The 14,122-nt window shown below is 43.8% G+C and overlaps 1 protein-coding gene across 6 annotated transcripts in view; it reads left to right on the top strand.

Annotated features, from left to right (window-relative positions):
- The window catches only part of LHFPL6 (LHFPL tetraspan subfamily member 6), a 254,444-nt gene that overhangs the window by 210,524 nt on the left and 29,798 nt on the right, over positions 1-14,122 (top strand). The window lies entirely within an intron of this gene.

Raw genomic sequence — 14,122 nt, forward strand, 5'->3', positions numbered from 1 at the left:
AAACCTGTTACAAGTCTCTTATATATTCTAGTCAAAAGATATATATGTGCATATAGAATTTGTATATATTATATTCAAATAATAATATAAGCTAGATATATACAATCATATATAGAGTTTGTGTATATGTGGGCATATGCACACACATGTATGTATGCATGTATGTATATGTGTGTGCATATGTATATAAAATAATCCTTATTTATAAACAGCTCAATGATATGGATTTTATTCCTATTTTACTAATGAGGAAACATGCTCGAGAGAAAGGCAAGGAGTTTTTCAGGATCCCGAAGCCAAGAGAGAACTGGTCAGACTTCCGAGGCTGTGCTCTGAGTCATCCCGCGATACTGTATCTGTCCCTGTGAAACCTGTGCCGTATCGGATTCTCACTGTGGCCTCAGCATCACTTGTAAAAACCTAGATTTATGTCTAGCCTCTGCGACGGTAGTTTGTCAAGATAAAAATCCAGGCAGCCTCATGCTTTAATTTCTTTGTTTGGAAGCCAAGTATAAGGGATATCTCTGCCATCAGAATATCTAGAACTCAAAGAAAAAGCGGCCTGTCGGGGCATTATAGGCTTGTTTTCGGTACTACACAGGATTTTCATTCGATAGCCTCTGCATTACATTTTCAGAAGTATTTTAATCACTCTTCCCATCTGCCGAAGGCTTGAGGCCTCAAGTGGCTCACCGTGGCGGGCTGCAGACTGCACAGAGGCCTCCGCGATGTCAACTTGTAGAAAGCCTTTCACTAACCGTTCATTTCATCACCTGTAGAGTTTACTACTTTTTAAAAATGTGCCCGACATTCTACTGTAGTGTTGTCATGGGGTCCCTGATTAAATACTTAAGGACCTTAGAAATAAATAGGAAGATACATCACGTCTTACCCTGATACTTTTTTGTTAAGTCCAGTAGAAATGAACGAATAAGATTTGGAACACAGAATCCGTCCATCCTTGGGCACTTGATGTATTGGTTAAAGACACTAGCGGGACGAGAGGTTTTACGCTTCCTCCTAAATCTTGTTGTGTTAGAACTGAAACAGGTTTTTAAAATGGAATTTATCGTAGGAAAGCTGAAGTAAAAGCCCCAGGCATCTCATCGCTCTTTTAGAAGACTCCTCTACCTGAGTTCTCCACTGTCTTGGGTAACTTTAGGATATTAGGGTATCAGAAACAGGGAGGGAGATATTGCCCTCTCTGTGTGCTTTTCCCGAGTGATCTGCAGGGCGCCCTCCCCTTTCACATATGAACATCAACCATCAACCAGGGCAGAGCCTGTCTCCACACTGAAGGGCCTCTGGCTCCCAAGCCATCTGCCCTTTCTCTGCGACAGGCTTCTTCCAAGTCAGGACCCTGCTTGAGTTAAAACCTAGCCATGTCCTTTCTCCAGACTCTTTGGCTATAAATAAAATCAACACGTTAATGTTTTTTGCAGCCCTATGAAAAGATTCATTCTCTGGTCCCTTTCTCCCCAACCCACAATCCTTCCCCTTATTTCTTCCAAAGGAATTTTGTTACTGATACTCTAATAGTTCCCGACTCAGCCAGCCCCCTTCCCTGAGTCCCCAGATGCATAGCTTCGTTGTGTCTTAATGCAGTAAACAGCATAGTTCCTCACAGGATCCACGCAGAACTGGGGCAGCTTGGTTTCACTGTTGTCTCCATTCAAACAGGACACAACCCCCAAATCTACTCTGATTCTTGCAGGAGATGGTGTATTGCAGGAGCCTCTTTTCCAGGCAACTCTGCCTATATACTGCTGGGCCCTCAGTCCCTTCACCGATGTCACTGGTGTCAGCTCAGCCAGGGCCTCTGGGAGAATGACACAGTCAGATGGACAGCAGTGTGATTTCCCACACCCAGGGCAAATCACTCTACAGGCCTGAGGGTAAGGAAACTGGGAGTGAGTGATTCAGGAGGAATCAAAGCAAAGCTCGGTAGGCACGTCAGGGGAAGGCTCAGAGGTGGCTGGGGATGGCATTCCAGCTTATGATGCGATGTGTCATGATGTGTTCTCTCTGAGGCTTCGGACACGTGGCGTCATCTGCCCTGCAATCCCAGCGGAAGTTCTGCAAACCTGTCCAGTAAGCAAAGCATCCTGGTGCTGGGGTACTTTGTTCTCATAAGCCACTCTCGTACAAATTAAACTTTAAAAAGTGTTTATGGCATTTCCCTTCTCTTTCTTCCTTATTTCATAAGAGCAAAACTGCTTCTATATGCTCTGCACTCTGCTGGGACATTTTATCTAATCCCCTCAACAGCTCTGTAAAGAAAAACTGGTACATACATTTTAGACATGAAATTCTTGAGGCTCAAATTTAAGAGACCTCCTCCATCAGTATCTATTAAGTAGCACACTCAGTATTTGAATACAGGACTCTCGGACTCCAAAGGCCTTGTTCCTAGCAGTGCAGCTCTTGAATATCTAGCTGAGTGAGGGTAAGTAACCACAGTTAAACAGCATGCACTGACCAGACCAGAGTCTGCTTTGGAATTGACGTTGCATGTCCAAGGCAGGGGTGGAATGTGTTCGGGCTCGCAGTATAAATTTACTTACACCTGGGTGTTTTTGTTTGTCTGCTTTTGTTTTCATGATTTGGTCAGACTTTTCTAACAGGATATTGTGGGAGCCTAGCCTTGTTCCTAGAAAGCTTTTATGTTGCAGCGTGATGATTCTGTGCCTCCTTTTTTTCTTACTTAAGGAGTATTGGGAGCGATTCATTCTATACAAAACAGCAGTCATCCTTGAGAGAAAATGTGTCCACTGGAAACTGAGCTGCGTGGCTGGGCTGGGCTGGAACTCTTTATGTTGTTGGCATTCTGGGTTTGGTGAAATGTCTCTTGAAGGTCTTACTGGTATTTCTGGGCCAGACAGCAGAAGCACGCTGATCCCATTTTAGGTCATAGGGTGGTTATTTGAGAAATGTGGAAAGCTTAGAGGTATTCCTTGCTTTAGATTTGTATATAAGTTACTTCTAGGTTGATGGGTCCCCACTTAGTGCCATCAGGCCTTAGCTTAGGGATACAATGTTGTGGCAGTTGTGGGTTTGGGGTCTATCTTTTGTTTTGTTTTTTTGTAGAAATTAATAAGCAAGTATTTATTTATTTGGGGGGGGAGATTTGCAATTTTATTTATTTTTTTTTACATCTTTATTGGAGTATAATTGCTTTACAATGGTGTGTTAGTTTCTGCTTTATAACAAAGTGAATCAGTTATACATATACATATGTTCCCATATCTCTTCCCTCTTGCGTCTCCCTCCCTCCCTGGGGTCTAACTTTTGCGTGTACCTCATAGGTCTGTGCAGACCATTGGGCCAAGGGGAAATAAAGAGGGTGGAGCATGAATAATGAAAAGAAACTTCACATGTCCTGATGCTGCAAAACTGTGACAAGCATCTCCCTAATCCCCCTCCCCCCAAAACAGATGCCTTGATGGATCGATAGAGGAAAGGAAAAATGGAAAGACAGGTGATAAAGCTAATTTTAAAAACCTGTTAATCATAAAACCTAGATGGTGGGTATCTGGGTGCTCACGATAACAATTCTTCCAACTTTGCCGTAAGTTTGAAATTTTTCATAATATAATGTTGGAGGGAACAAAGAAGAAATGTCATAATCCTTCGCTGTAGAGCTGTGGTCTTAGTTCTTAGAAAATATATTTATTTTGTGGCCTTAGAAAATATATTTATTCAGAAGATGTAAGCAAGCAGTAAGGCAGAGCCCTCTGCTTTTCTTAGGGAGTTTTTGTTTTGGGGTTTGTTTTAAACCGGTAATTATCTGGAGCTGGTAACGAAGAATTGGAAATCAGCAGGTAAAACAGAATGAAATGTTTGCAACTCCCGTGATGCAATATTATTAGTAATACTGATACACAACTATTGATACCATTTACTGAGCTCTTGTCTTATGCCAAGCCCTGAACTGGGCACCTTTATTAAGCCTTTTATTTATTTCTAATAACAATGCTAAAGATATGGGCACCATTAGGTCTCTTTTATAGATGAAAATCTGGGTTCAGGGAAGTCAAAAGCACAGCTGGTATGGTGGTGTCAGGATTCAAACCTGACGTGATCACCCTCAAAGCCTGCACTATTCCCACTGGACCCTCGCTGCTCAAAGTGTGGCGTAGACAGCAGCCTGGGTCTCACCAGGAGCTGGTTCAAAATGCAGGAGACCCAGCCCTGCCCTCACACTGCAGAACCAGAATCTGCACTTTAACAAGCCCCCCAGCTGTTCTGTGTACAGGTCAAGTCTGAGAAGCACAGTCCGAAACCACACTCCTCTGGAAGTGTGGGACTGTGTCTTTCTTTTCCTCTGGTGTAACACGGGACACCTTAGGGTCCGTGAAACTTCGAGTTTCTTTTGTTTCAGAGCTGGAGCTGCAGCACTCAGCCTTGCCAGCTCCCTTCCCAACAGCCTCAGAGTGGAGGCAGTGAACCAAAGCAGAGAAGCAGGAGTCTGGGGCCCTGAGTTTACAACGCCTCTGATGATGCCCCTGGGGACCCTCAGATCTCCGCTGTCATCTGTGACTCCATCCTAACCAAGTGGGGACATCAGTTCTGGCTCTGTCTGCCTCACAGAAAGGTCACAGTGCCTTTAAAAGTAAAAAGAAAAAACCAGAAACCACAACAGATGAAAGTATTATTCTCCTTAGAGTCGTGTGCGGATCCTTTGCCCCAGCGTGAGGGTCATCAGGCTGTGGCTGTTTCGTTCGTGCTTACGGAGGTTTGCACAGCTGATAGGACTGCCGGGGCAAGTGTTCCTGACTCGGTTCCACGAACATCCTTGCTGGAACCCTCTCTGCGTTCTGTCTAAGAAGAGGACCTTCTCTGAGACAAGTACAAGCACACATTGGCTTGAACCAAATCTACCACCCTCCCCTACATCAGCTCAAAGTCCAAAGCTTAGCAGTAGAGACCATTCATTGAACTCTTACTGTGAGCATGGTGCCCATCTCCTTACATACACTATCTCATTTGATCCTTGCAATAACCCTGAGAAGGAGGTCCCTCCCACCCCCATTTTACAGGTGAGAAAAGTGGAGACCTAAAGAGGTGAACCAGTGGCAATGAGGTGCTCTTAATTACTAGGGTTAGAGAGATGTTGCTTTGGAGCAGATGTAATTTACCAGAAAACTGTCGCATAGGAATTACAAAATCTCCCCCACATTGCACTGTTTGAAGCAACTTTAATTTTTCTACCAATGATTGCTTAGGACTCTAGAAAGAGCAAAGAGGACAAGTCACTCCTGGCTGAAATCAGCTTGTGATTTTTCACCCTGAGCTAAGGAGCAGGTATTCTGGTGCCTGATGTCTTTTGTGTCTTCTGCTGCATGAACTGGAAAAGGGGAAGGCATGAGAGTCGAGGAGTCATTTTGGAAAATATTTTAAGAGAACCTGAAGAATATTCTCTTCTGCAGGATGTTTTTAGCAAAGAAATAGTTTTATTGTGATTTGTAAAAGTATTTTTGATAGTTCAGAAGTGGTCATGTCTCTTTATTATGTTTTAGTGTTACGATAAGATATGATTTCCTTGGCTAAACTTCTCACGAGGGAGAATCCGTTTCTCATCTTGATGCCTCAACGTGCTCTTTGTGGACAGAGCTCGTTGTGTGCTGAAACTCACATCCGGGTTCTCCCTCACCAGCACCCAGGGAAGGGGGGATCTGTAGGGTTCGCAGGAGCCTGTCCCTTGTCTTCGGTAGCAGGCAGCAGCAGAAATGCTCCCTGTCGCTAAAGCAGAGTCAGTGGTAGAGAATTGGTGACTTGAAATCTCTCCTGATCTTCTACCCCATCCCTACTTCTCCATTTATACGCAGGGTTCAATACACATGTGAACACGGGAGGTGAGGTCAGAGCCGGGACCGCAAACACTTTGGGGTCTGGGCGTCATTAGAAGGTGGTGGTGAGGAGAATTAGCTCAGACTGGCCTAAAAGTAAATGCCTGGATCTACCGTTTCGTAGCTACATGAGTAAGAACCTGCTTCTCGAAGCTTTAATTTCCTCCTCTGCTAAATAAAGGCAATTATCTATTATCTATTAGATAGCTATTGTATAATTATTTTGAAGCTTTTGTAAATACTGAATAAATAGTATCACTACTGGGCTTCCCTGGTGGCGCAGTGGTTGGGAGTGCGCCTGCCAATGCAGGGGACACGGGTTCGTGCCCTGGTCCGGGAAGATCCCACATGCCGCGGAGCGGCTGTGCCCTGTGAGCCATGGCCGCTGAGCCTGCGCGTCCGGAGCCTGTGCTCCGCAACAGGAGAGGCCACAACAGTGAGAGGCCCGCGTACCGCAAAAAAAAAAAAAGAAAAAAATAGTATCACTACAATTTAATATTGTCTGTTATCTATTAGATAACTATTATATAATTATTTTAAAGCTTTTGTAAATACTGAATAAATAGTATCACTGCAATTTAATATCATCTATTAACTATTAGATAACTATTATATAATTATTTTGAAGCTTTTGTAAATACTGAATCACTGCTGTTTAGTATTTAGCCAATATCATGAACCAGTGAGTTGGATGCAAATAAGCATACAGTAGAGTTTCTGGCCTTTCAGGAAACATGATACTTAAATAACTACAGTGCAAGGTGGTAAACCCCAAATAAATGGTACAGAGCGCATCCCAGTAGGAGCTCACAGGAGGGAGTGGAACCTGTAGCTCACTGCTGGGGTGGCCAGGGCAAGCCGCCTGCTGAGGCTTCTAGACTTTAACAGCTAGTATGTTCGTGGGGTCTGAGTGTAGGTAAGTAAGGAATGAAAGTGTCTCAGTGAGAGAGGAGCGATTCAACGTTCAGAGATGAGGTCGTTTGAGACATATTCAGAGAACCAGTGGTCCCCAGTCAGATATGCCTTGGGGAACTGGCCAGGGTGCCTGAGCCATTTAATGGGACCGCCATGACCTGGCTTTAGCCAGCTGGATGTAGGCCCAGGATGAGCATATCTTTCAGTTATTCAAGAGTCAAGAAATCTGGACTTGCCGGTGAAAAATCTGACGTAGGAAAACACCATGTTGTTCAAATCCAACACGTGTGGCCTGAACTCAGGTTGTGGGCAGAGAGTGTGTGAGCTTGGAGTGGACTTATGTCCAAGCATCGGGATCACGATAGGTGGAAAAGAGCCGTGGGCTGGGCCCTGGGGGCCCTGGGGGCCCTGGGGTTGATTTGGGCTCTGTGTCCTTGGACAAGCCTCCTGCATCCTCAGTGCCTCAATTTTCAGAAAGCACTGTGAAAGGAGGTACGGCTTACAAGAGCCTAACCAAGCCTCCTTCTTCTAGAATACTTCAGTAGTTTCCTTCTCGTTGTGCATTCAAAGTCCGAAGAGTTATAATACTGGCCCTTGCCCTTGTGCCCTCCCCACTACTGGCTTTATTTTGCTGTTCCATTTTGTAAAAGGACGGTTATCGAGGGCTGAAAATGGATGAATATCATGTACATAAATTAACATGTGGTGACTTGGAGATACGCCAGCCTCTTCCAAAGAAAAGTCCAGATAACGGGCTACAAGACCGAGCAGCTTTCATGAGAAAAGTAAAGAAAACAATTTCCCTCGGCGCTTGCCGCAGAAAGGAAGATAAAGGAACTGGAGGATGGATAAAAGTATCCAAAAAACATAAAAGATGAATTGATGGGAAAGGCTTGTGTGACCACTTCAGGGGCAATAGGTGGGGAAAGTCAGGCTATTTAAAAAAATAATAAACCGTGGAAACGATTGGAGCGATAGTCATGGAAAAAAAGTGAGGTCACATAAAATCTTTCAAGAGTGGCCTGGAAAAAAAATAAGACTTTATGAGTTTAACACGAGGACTCTATTCTTACCACCTGTGGGGAGCAACTGGCATTGGCTAACTGGAGGTTTGCTTTGCCTTCTTGGCAGGAGCTGAATTGTTATGTTAATATTCCGTTGGCTGAGTGCGAAGTACCGACTGAATAGAAAATGGTTTGCAGAAGGGAAAATTCCCAGCCTCGGGTTCTTACTTTGACCACGGAGCTCTTTACAGACTTCAGACTTCAGACTCAAATTCTAAAAAATAATTAGTATCATGGCAGGTATCTCCAGCGTGGTGCGAAAATGAATAGCGTTTCCACTAGGACCCTCTCTCTCCCCAAGGCAGTTTACGGGCAGGCAGAGTGTGTCCTAAGATTTAGGCCCAGGAGCCCTTATGGGGCTAAAGGCAGACCCCTTGGATAATACAGCATCACAGCGCAGCTCCCAGCATCCACCTTTCTGCGTTTATCCGGACTCTTTCTTCTCCATTAACACTGGCTTCTCCTTCGAGGTCATTCCACTGACCTGGCTCTTCAGACATAGTTATCTTGAACAGGGTGAGGCCAAAACCCTAGAGGACTCAGGTTAAAGTGGATAAATCCCCAGGACCTCCTACACAGTGACCTTCCCAATAGTCTATGATGTCCTATAACTGATTCCAGGAGGTGCCCTGTGAAAACTAAAGACTGAACTAATTTACACTAATTTGTGATTGACGCATGACCCTTTAAAAGTTGCAAAGTCTTTAGGATTGCAAGAATAGACTTCTTCTTAATTGCAAATGAGCCTGTAGCTGCCAATGGGTTCACATCTCCTCCAACCACCCACCTCTGTTACCACCTTCCTCAGGTTGTTTCCTCCGATTCACAGCATCTTGCCTCACTTCCATTCCTATATGCACAGATTTTCACAGAGTGTGACTTTTTTTCATGATGTCTATAATGGCAGTGAAATGGGAATTTGGTTAAAATACCACATAATTAAGCCCCATGAGGTAACCACAGGGTTTATAAATGTAACAGAGAAAATCCACGTAGATAATATAAAAGTTTGTGAGCCAGAGATTTTAATTGAACCGTTTACTCCCCAGGAGCAAATTAGTCAGCTAGAGCCATAAAAACTCATTAAGTCCCGAAGATTTCATTTGGGCAACCACTTCACATTCCTGAATATTTTCTGAGCCTCATTTCAGCACACAGTATCATATCTAAGTGGTATCTAATTCAGGGATTTTCAAACTATGTTTCCATCAAACATTGATTTCCACAACATGGTCTAAGACTTAACACTGCTAAAACTGAACAATGCCAGATTTCTTCCATTAAAATGATGTTCTCATTTTTATGGTGTTTTTTTTTTTTTGGAGTATAATTGCTTTATAATGTTGTGTTAGTTTCTGCTGTACAAAGATATGAATCAGCTATGTGTACACATATATCCCCTCCCTCTTGGACCTCCCTCTCCGCCCCCCCACCTCCACCCCCATCCCACCCACCTAGCTCACCACAGAGCACCCGGCTGAGCTCCCTGGGCTATACAGTAGGTTACCGCTAGCTATCTGTTTTACACATGGTAGTGCATATATGCCAATCCTAATTTTCTCTAACTTTACAATATTAGTAACTCAGTATAGACGATACAATTCTAGTTGATGCCAATATTAAGGCAGTTAGTTAACATTTGATGTATCCTCTTTTGAAATCCACACTCTAGAAGTTAATTAGCATAAGTTCCCTAACCAGAGATCACACCACAGAGGCAGTTAACACAAAGCCATTTAATATCACTATACTTACCCCAAGGTTTAGTAATTGGCATAAATTGTATTTGAGACCATTTTTAATTGAGAAAATGGATGTTTAAGTAATGGACAGATAGAAAGATTCGTATCAGCCCCTCTGCCCTTGCACAAGTAGGGCACGTACCAGCCAGGGATTGGCCAATAAAAGAAACCACTCTAGGCATTTCAGGCAGCAGGGAATGTAACCCAGGGATTTAAAGTTTCACAGACCTACTAGGAGGTCTGGGGAAGTGGAGGTCAGAGAAGCTGCTTTGAAGAATTCAGGAGCTCAGGAAGTGCAGGGATCAAAAGTGAGGGCAGGACTTCCCTGGTGGGGCAGTGGTTAGGAATCCACCTGCCAGTGCAGGGGACATGGGTTCGAGCTCTGGTCCGGGAAGATCCCACATGCCCGGAGCCCGTGCACCACAACTACTGACCCTGCACTCTAGAGCCCGTGAGCCACAACTACTGAGCCCGCGTGCCAGAACTACTGAAGCCCGCGTTCCTAGATCCTGTGCTGTGCAACAAGAGAAGCCACCGCAATGAGAAGCCCGCGCAGCGCAGCAAAAAGTAGCCCCCGCGCGCCGCAACTAGAGAAAGCCCGTGCGCAGCAACGCAGACCCAACACAACCAAAAATAAGTATTATTTTTAAAAAAAATCAAAAATTATCCAAAAAAAAAAGGTGAGGACAGCTGATGATCTGCCCTTAGAGAGTTGAGGCTGAGAGGGATGCCAGGAAGTCACACCCCAAATATCATGTCTACTGTCTGCAGAAGAGCAGGTCACCTGGCTGCAGCTGCCAATGGGGAATATGGTTTATTCCTCCCTTTTACCTGTTCATTGACAGACTATGAGCCAGAACTTCTGCTAGCAGGAGAGTTTTTGAAATGTAGTTTCCTGGCTTCTAGCCACCTGTCACCCCCACCCACAAAGGGAGAATCTAAAAGAGTAAGGATGATTTTGATTGTTAACAGGCAGTGTCAGGCATAGGTGTAAGAATCTGGCCAGCCCAGTGCCGGGGTGGGGGGGGAAGAAATTTTCCGTTACCCTTCTAGGTTCTTCTGGCTGGCCTAAGAATTAAATTGACTTGACATGAGATAGATTAAGAGGAGGAAAATCAAACAAACGTTTAATAACATGTGTACATGGGGAGAGACTCAGGAAAAACCGAGTGATTGATTCCCTGAAATGGCAAAACCGTCACTGACTTGAAATAGCATCTTCAGCTAAGACAAAGAGAATGTTGGGGGTTAGTCCTTTGGGGCTTCAGAGGGGAAGAAGGCAATTTACATGGAGATGGAGAAGCAAGTGTTTGGTAAATAAATGTTTACTGGGCTGGGCAGAGACAGTGGGACATAGAGTGAACTCTGATCTTTAATCCCTGTGTAGAGTTTCCTCCACCACACTTGCCCGTGTTCTTTGCAAATATCTCTGGTGATAGCTCTATTCCTGGAACAGGCCCTCTGTCTACATTCTTTTAGGCAGTTAAGGGGAAGGTCAAACTTCCTTCCTGAATCTTTTGGGCCTTGATTGTTTTTAGTTAGAAATAATCCACATTCCAAGGGACATTTTAGAGTGGCAGGTTTTTTCCCATCCTTTTGAAGTGGTGTCTTAGGTCTAGAGCAGCTCTCTCCAATCGCACTTTCTGTGATTATGAAAATGGTCTGTATTTGCACTGTCTAATATGGTAGCCGCTAGCGCCATGTGGTTACTAGGCATTTGAAATGTGGCTAGTGCAATTGAAGAACTGAATTTTATTTTTATTTAATTTTAATTAACTTAATTTTCTTTTTTTTTTTTTTTTTTTTTTGCTGCACCGCATGGCTTACAGGATCTTAGTTCCCCAACCAGGGATCGAACCCAGGCCCTGGCAGTGAAAGCACCAGTCTTAACCACTTGGAGCGGCAGGGAAATCCCTAACTTAAATAGCTACGTGTAGCTCGTGGCTACTGCGTGGGGCAGGGCAGGTCTAGAACTCGACTCCTGCACCCTCTCCCATTCCATCAACTGGAAGATACTGTGTCATCTGACCTGAAGTGTCCCTGATCCTGCTATCTGAATAATCGTTGTATTTATTGTGTTTTGAAGGTATTTGTTAGAGTGACTGTCTGATGGAGTTGGGGGAGGGTTTCACTGAGTTTAGAGTATTGGTCGTATGATCGCTTTTTGTGCCAGCCTGCTAGGAAACAGTTGTTTCGTAGTTGGCTGAGTTCGGCCCGAGACTTGCTTTCACCTTAATGTATAATAGTAGCGAAGTAGTGGGGAAGCCAGATATTCACCTATGGAACCTAATCACTGCAACAATCACTTAGCCTGAGGAGTTTGCAACATGCACTTTTCTCCCAGAAATGTTCCCCACATCTTCAGAATCTGCAGTATCTTTACTGTTAGCAAACATTAGCAGATGACAAAACAACGGCTACATAAATATGAATACTAAAATCCAGATAAGCTAGTTGCCCTCCGCTGAATACTTTTTTAATGTGAACATATGCTCATGGTATTTTTCTTTTTTTAATTCTTACACCTGACACAGATTTCCTATGTATAAAATTATTTCTAATTTATATGGTTGACTCCATATTTCGTACTGTTACAAAGACAGCCCAATATTCTATTACACAGAAGAATCCTGACTACCAAGCGTTGTACCACTTAGAGACTCACAGGCCTGTTTGCTCCATAACAGGCACTTAAAAGTTCCTCTCTGTTTAGTCTTGCAAAATGCTGGGATCCTTATACTGGACGAAAGTGGCTTCTTGGGCGGGGAGGGGAATGCATTGGGAGATTGGGATTGAAATATATACACTAATATGTATAAAAGAGATAACTAATAAGAACCTGCTGTATTAAATAAATAAATAAAATTAAAAAGAAATTCATATAAACACAACAACCGGCATTGGGTAACTGTAAATAAAAGCAATTCTTTACAGAAGTTAAGAATAAATTCTGATAAAAACAAAAACAAAACAGAAAACAAAACCAAAAAAAAGCAGCTTCTTTCATGAACACATGACACATATTTTTCTGCCATACTGTAAGAACATTAGCAATTGAGACTTTATCATTTGTTTGCCTATCAGATAGAGGGAATACTGATGCTTTAAATTCTACTGTTTTTCATTTTACTTACCCTTGAACATTTTATACCTAACGGCCTTTCTGCGTGTGTCATCATTTAAAAATTGCTCACCAGATCTCAAAAGGTGGTGTTACTTATTAATTTAAGAACTGAGTAGCATGGAAATGATGCCATGTTATTTAGTCAACATTCATGGAATTCAGTTTACACAAACTCTGGCATCCTCATTAATTCTCTCTTTACCTGATGGTGGATAACGCTAGTTTGGAATTGTCTTCAGAATGCTATAACTTTTATCCTAGGGCAAAATGCCTAAGGAAACTGGTCACTGGGATATTTGCTTAGTCAGCAAACCTCGTACCATTGCTTTTCGAATTATTCTTTGGCCTCAATACAATTCATATTTACACAGTTGCATACAGGGATCCTGGAATTTGTGATTGCAGCTGCAGTGATTCTTTGCAGGCAATTCCCTCGGATCACAGCCCTTCTGCATTAGATGCTCGTTTTACTGGGGTCTAAGGGATGGATCAGAGGGAGGGGCAACAGGGTGGAAAGCGTGTCAGTTTCTGGGGGATGTCTCCCCACACAGCTGGCATAGAGGTTGGGGGAGTGGGGTAGAAAGCAGCTCCTCCTTAGATGCCTGTGAGGAAACAGACAGTTTGTACAGGTTACACCTACTCAAGTCATCCACCAGGGGCAGGGGAGAAGCCAAAGGGGGACAGGAAGAGACTCAATCCAGAAATACTGAAGGTCTCCCTTAGATGCCTTTGGGGACACTGTTGTTCGGCCTATATGTTACCACATTAACAGGTTTTCTAATTTAGGGGCCTCCGTTATTTAGCGCCTTTTAACCCACAATCCTGCAGACAGTCAGACTGTGTATGCATTGGTCCCACTGGCTCAGCACACTTGTGGATTTACGGGTGATGTTAATACTCGCTGACTGATGTGACAAGATGACACTTTCAGATTAGCCCTCAGATTTGATTGGTCAGTGCTTTGGTCTCATTCAGCTCCTCATAAAACCATATTATTGATAGGTTTTGATGTAAAACTAAAGACTCACCAATTGAAAGCTGTCCGCTCAGGGTGAGCTGCCGTGATACCTTAACTTAAAATAAAACCGTCACTTGCTTTAGTTCACTCATCAAACCTTTTGGTCTTCGCTGCAAGAAGAACTGAAGTCACAGTTAGCGTCTGTGTTCTTGAGTATTTCCAAGATGCGTGGACACTTGGTGATTCTCAGCTTCTCAAGGGAGCATGGTAACCATAGCATGGTCCACGAGTTCAGTCAGTGTGCTCAAGTGGTGCATGAAAATCTTTATGCTGTCTCTGCCCCTGGTAAAATTTGACGATGTGGGCTTCCCTGGTGGCGCAGTGGTTGAGAGTCCGCCTGCCGATGCAGGGGACGCGGGTTCGTGCCCCGGTCCGGGAAGATCCCACATGCTGCGGAGCGGCTGGGCCTG

Source organism: Orcinus orca, chromosome 18 (assembly GCF_937001465.1).
Source record: "Orcinus orca chromosome 18, mOrcOrc1.1, whole genome shotgun sequence".
In the NCBI taxonomy this organism is placed as follows: domain Eukaryota; kingdom Metazoa; phylum Chordata; class Mammalia; order Artiodactyla; family Delphinidae; genus Orcinus; species Orcinus orca.